The following is an 8,170-nucleotide window of genomic DNA, read 5'->3' as shown; positions in this document are numbered from 1 at the left end:
GGAAAACGATGGAGATTATGGGATGGGAGAGGGTGAGGTATCAGAGGGTTAGTAGGAGTGGGTGGACAGATGGAGGACATGTGGTCCAGAAGGAGACCGTGATGCTGGAACCAGCCTCATGGGACGATGATAGTTTGGATACGATGAGTCACAAATCACAAACAATACAAAAACGACACTGATTTCACAGAGGACTAAAATGTATGCGTACTAATACAGAGAAATAAATTGACAGCCATGACAGACGTCGTGCGTACCACAAATGCAAGAAGAGCAGCAAGCCTACTAAACAATGAAAGGGAGCAAGTGTCATGAGAGGCACGCCACGCGTACCACATGACTGATATAAAAGAACAAGAGACTACGTCCAGGTTTTAACGTCTGTGGGGACGTCCAGACTACGTCGTTTTAGGACTCCGTCATTGCGGGTAAAGAGAGACTCGTCGTTAGGACAGCTTCGGGACGGGGGGCAGACTACGTCCAGGTTTTAGACAGCTGCGTGGACCGTCACGGAGGACTAACGCCAGGTTTTTAGACAGTCGTGCGGGACTTCTCAGAGACTCAACGTGCCAAGGTTTTAGACTTGCTGCGGGATGTCACAGAGACTAAGTCCAGTTTTAGACAGTCTGCGGTGACGTCAGCAGAGAACTATACTTCAGGTTTATTAGAAAGTCCTTAGGCTGTAACGTCTCAGAGACGACGTCGGTTTTGAGACAGTCTGGCGGGGAGTTGGACGTCACGGAGACTACGTCCAGGTTTTAGACAGTCTGCGGGGACGTCACGGAGACTACGTCCAGGTTTTAGACAGTCTGCGTGGACGTCTCAGAGACTACGTCCAGGTTTTAGACAGTCTGAAGACTGCAGTGCTAATTTGAAGCTCATTATAATTTGCTGTAGTGCTCGTTAAGAGGCAGCATGCTGTCGGCGTGGTGGTGGTGGAGGTGGAGGTGGAGGTGAAGGTGGAGGTGGTGGAGGTGGAGGTGGAGGTGGAGGTGAAGGTGGAGGTGGAGGAGGTGGAGGTGGAGGTGGAGCTGCTGTGGAGCCTGATGGAGTTCGCTGGGTGTGTGCAGACGTAGCTGTGGGTGGTGGAGCTGCTCTGGACCTCACTCAGTGATGGAAACATTCTTCAGTGAGTCATAAACATGTAAAATCATTACAAATACATGAAGAACAAAGTGGGAGCTGACTTCACCCGGCGGTATGCGGGGCCCGTTCCAAACCAAACAGCAGAAAAATGGGACTGGACCTGGTGATTCTGATGCTTAATTAAATTCTAATATCCAGCCGCATGTTTATGAGGCGGATCCGAACACTGGAGCTCGCTGAGCGGGAACATTTTCCGTTATTTGTGAGCAGCTCTTTCAAACAGGAAACAGGTTACAGCTCCACACAGGGAGGCTCAGTTTGGACCCGCACACGTTTTATTGTGCAGATTAAGAGTGCAGAAGACTCTCACAGTCTCAGTCTTAACAGTCTTAACAGTCTTAACAGTCTTAACAGTCTTAGAGTCTCAGAGTCCGTCCCAGAGGAGCTCATTGTGAGTCAGAGGCCGTTAAAAATAATGTTTGAAAAACTGTGAATGAAGCTGCACACGGACCTCCACATGTTTGAGAGGTTCTCTGGAGGTTCTCTGGAGGTTCTCTGGAGGTTGGCTGAGCGTTCATCTCCTGCTGGTGTGAAAGAATAAAAGTTCTGATCAAAACAAACCCGTTTGTTCCAAAAGTGATCAGAGCACTGAGCCGAGTCTAAAGTCAGTTTAACTCACATTCACATTTAAAGCAACAGAGAGACGTCAGACTGTGGATCTGCTTTAATACCTATCTATATATATATATATATAATAAATATATATAGATATGGAGAGAGAGCGAGAGAGCAGCTAACAGACTGAGCTAACAGCAGCTACAGTTAGCAGCACCTTAAAGTTACCCGACGTTTATTAAAGTTATGTAACGTTGCGTTAACGTTAGCCTGTCAATCTTCCTCCACCTCCATCAGCAGCCGCGCTCCGCCCTCACCTCCACCTGCCAGCTGCTTCCTGAGCCTGACACTGACTCTCTTCATGCCCTGTGGACTTTGTGGCTTGAGGCTTTGCCGCTCGGTGCCCACGGAGAGTTCTTGGAAGGCCGAGGATCCACAAAGCCTCCGGGCCGCCTCGAGCCTTCGACCCAGGCCACAGAACAGTAAACCTGGCAGAGGAAGAGACCAGACTGTGGTCAGAACCGAGCCTCAGAGACCAGACTGTGGTCAGAACCGAGCCTCAGAGGCCAGATTGTGGTCAGAACCGAGCCTCAGAGACCAGACTGTGGTCAGAACCGAGCCTCAGAGAACACGAGTCCTTTAATGAATACACTGATTAATAATGAACTCTGACAGCTGTTCATCATGAAACATTAAAGTATGACTGAACACCTCCTGAAGGTATCGGCTCGTTAACGGCTCGTTAATGGCTCATTTAAATATCTTCATTTGTTTCCTGCTTCACGTTATAAACCATCAACTACAGACTGAGACAGGAAGTGACCAGCAAACTGTTTCCTGAGACGATGAATCAGTCGACTCGTTTCTCCGTAAGACTCTATACGAGCTGCAGCCGGGTGCTCGCCCCCTGCTGGACGTCAGAGAGAATGCAGCTTCAGACACTTGTCGTACCTTGTCTGTCCACTCGGTGTCGCTGGTGACAGGAAGTGAAGCAGTGAAAACATTCTGAAAATATTTCAACTGATTTTGATATTTAACCCTGAAACTCCAGCGGACACGTCTCCGTCACGTCTCCGTCACGTCTCCGTCACGTCTCCGTCATGTCTCCGTCACGTCTCCGTCACGTCTCCGTCACGTCTGTTCTGGTCCGTCAAACCCACCGGGAGCGTCTCGGAGCGTTTCTCCGTCCAGACTTTGTTGACCTGCTCAGATTTGGACATTTTCCTGGTTCATGTTCTTCTAAACATTATTTTGAAAATCCTCCAGATTCTCTGTTCTGTTTCTGTGCCTGGCTTCCTGTCAGCTCGAGGTGCTCGCGGTGTCCGTCACACAGCCGAGCGGAGGCCCGCTTCTGGGACGCGTCTGAACCGGACCTACCACTGCGGTGACCCGGTGGATTTGGGGATCAGGGTTTGTTTGGAAACACGACGGCTCATTTTGGTCTAAACATGAAAATGTGACTCATTCATATTATAAATAAAGTTTGGAAAGTCAAAGACGTTCAACAGAAACAAACAGGATCTATATATACAGAATCTGTTAAAGTTCTGAATCTGCATGCAGCGGCCTTAACAAGTCTGCAGCTTCATTTATTCATTAATTACTTCTTAAAGCAGTGATGAGACGGAGCTGGAGGCCTCAGCTCTCCAAACAGTCGTGGTTGGTTGGACGTGTCACATGAAATCATCAGTAAGCTCATCGTGGTTCAGCAGAGCTCTGAAACTCTTCATCATCACCACGAGCTGTTAAATCATCTTCTTCAGGCTCCAGCTGGAGGTCCGGATTTTCCCCCATGCTTTCCTTCCAGAGAAAAAAGACAGAGCGCCGAGCGAACACAGAACTACCTTTCTTCAGCGCCGAGCGAACGCCAGCTCAGCTATCGGGAGCATGGCAGGATCCGCGACCTGCTGACTCAGATTCAAGGCGTTTGATTGACTGGCTCCGAGTTTGCCCAGTTCTGCAGGAGGAGAGCGAAGCGGGGACAAACCAGGACTGAACCCAGACCACGTCTCCGATCGGCTGCAGAGGAATGTGCTAAAAGCTCCGTGCACGGCAGCCAAACACTTTCCCCTCGCATTAATGTTTCTCAGAACCTCCCACGAATCTTCGGACCTGCCGGAGCCAAGACGACATGTAATCACTAAGATCAACAAACCCTTAACAGCTTTTACAGAGGATCACCATGACCAGCTACACACACACACACACACACACACACACACACACACACACACAGAGTGTTATGAAAGTTTAACAGTCGAGGAAACGTTAAAGTCTGAAAACAGCGACACCGAGTGGACAGACGAGGTACGACAAGTGTCTGAAGCTGCATTCTCTCTGAGTCCAGCAGGGGGCGAGCACCCGGCTGCAGCTCGTATAGAGTCTTACGGAGAAACCAGTCGACTGATTCATCGTCTCAGGAAACAGTTTGCTGGTCACTTCCTGTCTCAGTCTGTAGTTGACGGTCATTCAGTAAATTTCATTTGGAGGGAAACAGACGGTGAAGCAAACTCTGATCAGACTGATCCAATCATGATGATCGACACTCAGTGTTTACAGCAGCCAATCACAATCACTCATAGACTGGATCGAACAGAGAAAGCGTTTGATTGGATGTCAGTGCAGGCTCCTAACACTGTGACAGTTGTCTACTGTTTGTCATGACATGAGCTCATCTCGGCTCGACAGTCACTGAAGTGAAGTCCGGAGCGTCTGAAGAGGATCCAGGTTTGTTGGTTCACGGCGCTGCTCGCCGGGCTGACGGGAACTGGACCTCTTCCTCCATCCTGATCCGAGTCCAGACAGCTTTCATCTGAGATCTGATCCTGATGAGACGCTGTCAGCTCACAGAGGAGGCTTTATTCCCAGACGACGCTCTGCCCGTTGTCACAGCGACTTTTAGAAAGTGACTTTTGGAGAGAGTTCCAGAGGGAGGGGGCAGCTGCAGAGACTGTCGCCCAAGGCTCGGTGCTCGGTCCTGGGTGGTGGAGTCAGGAGGTTTGCATCAGATGAACGGAGGCTGATGGATGGATTGTGGTGATGGAGCAGGTCAGTGAGGTAGGAAGGGGGTCTGGTTATGGAGGGCTGTGAACTGAATACACTGTGGAGCCAGTGGAGGTTCTGGAGGACAGGATGGAGTTGTCGATGGTGAGGCGGTCTTGGTGAGGGATTTGGGGCGGATGATGATCAGGTCTGATTTGTCACAGTTTAGTTTGACGAAGTTGGTCTGCATCCAGGATTTGATGTCGGCGAGGCAGTTGGAGAGAGTGGTGGGGGTGATGGAGTTGGTGGAGATATAAAGCTGGACATCGTCGGCATAACAGTGGACATGGAGACCATGGTGGCGAATGATGTTGCCAAGGGGGAGCAGGTAGAGTATGAAGAGGAGAGGACCGAGCACCGAACCCTGGGGGACGCCTTGGGGAGGAGGAACAGTGGAGGAGGTGCAGTCATGTGGAGGTCTATGCAGTGCCAGTGATGCCGAGGGAGGACTCAAGGTCCAGGAGCCTCTGTGTGGAGGACGTGAAGTTTCTCTGAGGATGACGATGCAGTCCAGGTGCAGATGGTTGTTGAGTGAGTGGAGGTCAGAGGTGGAGAACACAAGATCCAGGTGTGGAGTGTCAGCACGGAGGAGGCCACCGGCCTGCGAGCCCGGCGGTCCTGGTACAGAGACAATGTTGTCGGCCCGATGTGGCGGTGGCCAGCGGAGGAAACCAGCCAAAGCCCGACAGAACCGACCACACCGGGACGGAAAGATCCTGGGAGGACGGGCAGGTGGACTCGAGCTGGTAGAGGAGACATCAAGGAGAGACCGCAGGAGTGGAGGAGCGAGCAGGAGCGAGGAGCGAGCAGGAGCGAGGAGGAGCGAGGAGGAGTGGAGGAGGAGCGAGGAGGAGCGAGCAGGAGCGAGGAGGAGTGGAGGAGGAGCGAGCAGGAGCGAGCAGGACGGGGGTCTTCACAACAGGTGATGAGCTGAGGAGGTGGAACATTGAACAACATCAGCTTCAGAAACAGGAAGAAGATGATCCAGCAACCTTCATCAACAATGTGTCATGTGACCAGCGAGGAGGCGGAGCCTGGTTTGAAACCAAACATGAAAAGTATAAAGGTAAAAATCTGTAAACAAACAAACAAATAAATAAATAAATAAATAAATAAATAAGTCCATGTTAGTGAAATAAAGTGTGTGTGTGTGTGTGTGTGTCAGTGTGTGTGTGTGTGTGTGTGTGTGTGTGTGTGATTTGTTGCTCACACACTCTGACTGCAGCTTCTTCTTCTTTGGTGGCCTGGAGGACTCGTGTTGTTGTTCAGGTCTGCCGGACGCTCGCTCTCTTCAAACACCGTCCGGTTATTTTTGGACAGACTTCAGCTGGACGCGTCCCGCTCTGTTAATCAATGCGGCCTCGTTACAGCGAGGATGTTGGTTTAGAGACGGAAACACTTAAGTGCAGCTCGTTAATCCCATTAACATGCGTGAAAGTGTCTGTTTGCTCTGCTAATTGGGATGAATTATTCAATTTGTCCGTTTGGAGACGATGTTTGGACAGCTAATGTGTGGAGGACATTTTCCACCAAGAGAAGAAAGACAGAGCTGCTGTCTGCTGCCGAGGGGGAGGACATAAACCAGAGGACGGAGAGAGAGACAGAAAGAGAGAGACAGACAGAGAGAGACAGAGAGAGAGAGAGAGACAGACAGTCTCCATGACGTCCCCACAGACTGTCTAAAACCTGGACGTAGTCTCCGTGACGTCCCCGCAGACTTTCTAAAACCTGGACGTTTCTGCTGTGAAGTTGGACATTTTAACATGGGGACTTATGGAGACGGATTCAAGTGGACGACAAGAGGAACTGCAGTTTGTGGCACTGTCTGTGTTGCTAAAGATTCTTTTCATTCTGGACTCATGGACTCTTCGATATATGTCCAAGGACCTGTGGTCATGAGATCGCAGATACAAGCGTCCTCGTCCAGCTGTCCGGGCTCAGCCTGTCCGGGCTCAGCCTTACAGGGTTTGGAGCTGCTGCTCCTTCCAGCTGAGGAGGTTTGAAGCCTCCTTGGACATTGCCCGTCTAGCCTGGCAACGCCTCGGGATCCTCCGGGAGGAGCTGGAGGACGTTGGTGGGTAGAGGAGCGTCTGAACGTCCTGCTGAAGATCACGTGTTGATGAATTCAGAGCTCTCCAATGAAGAACGACTTTTCTAAACTGTCTAATCAAAGAAATAAATGTAGAGTGTCTAACTGAAGATATTCACGCTGGCAGCTGAACCTCGTCTGATGACGGATGTTCAGTGTCAGGCTGACATATTGGACTGGAACCAGAACAAACTCATCGGTCCTGGACCCGCTGATTGATCCCGACCAATACTCAGATCACGTCTGTCATCGTGAAACATGTTGAGGATTTATGGAGGAGCTGATGGTGGATTTGTGGTCCTGCTGGTGTTGGAGCAGTGCTCCGTGTCCTCCCTCTGGGTTCAGTCAGGCAGGGTGGATGATGAACGACGGAAACAAGCCATTCATCCTGCAGGGATCCTGTAAAACACAGCCCGGGACAGGAAGCGGGAGGACGGCAGGTATTCTGACTGAAGGAGCTTTGTGGAGAAAATCATGAGGAAGGTGAAAGTGGAAATAATTACAGAGTCTGGACTTTTCTCACGCCTGCAGCCCGCACACGACTCAGGACGGAAAACACTAAATATCTTCAACTGTTGGAGTCTGAACCGGGTTCAGTGAACGCTCTCCTGAGGACCGACCCTGACACGACACCAGCCGTCTTCAGCGCCACCCTCTGGACAAAATGAAGATTCTTCATGAGCTGAAAAGCAGATTTCTGTTAAAACAGTTTGCTATCAGCCAATCATCAACCAGGTCACCAGCAGCAGCTGATAGTACTGACTCGTCCAACATGTGTGAGGACAGACAGAGACAGCATTCAGCTGATCACAGGTCAGTGCAGATGATCAAAGTCTTCTTCATGACTGGAAGCTCTTCATCGTCTTCCTGTCGTTGCTTCTCAGTGTTGATTTGATTTGTTTCAGCATCCTGGAGCCAGAGCCTCTCCCTGCTCACAATCAAAACAAGGAAGCCCATCTTTCAGCGCAGAGCTCCACGCCCACAAACACCATGTCCTGGAGCCTGGAGGAGCCTGGAGGAGCCTGGAGGAGCCTGGAGATACTGAATCAGAGCAGCTAAAAACAGAAAGATGAGACGACATGACAAATAAAACTGACGAGCTCATTAGGACTGACGAGGATGTTTGGGGTGGAAGAGTCTGTCAGCGCTCCGCAACAATGGAGCCGACTTATCAGAACATCAGCTGCTCAACTTCTAGAACATCTAAAAGAGTTCAGGACAGACGGGACAGACGCTTATCGGAGACTAATGAAGAGCTCTGGACAAACAAACATGTGACCTCCAAGGTCCCAGGAAAATAAAGGTTCTTCAGACATGATCAAATCTGAGGTTCTGTCT

The sequence above is a fragment of the Larimichthys crocea genome, chromosome XX (genome assembly GCF_000972845.2).
Source record: "Larimichthys crocea isolate SSNF chromosome XX, L_crocea_2.0, whole genome shotgun sequence".
In the NCBI taxonomy this organism is placed as follows: domain Eukaryota; kingdom Metazoa; phylum Chordata; class Actinopteri; family Sciaenidae; genus Larimichthys; species Larimichthys crocea.
Note: the sequence above shows the minus strand (reverse complement) of the source record.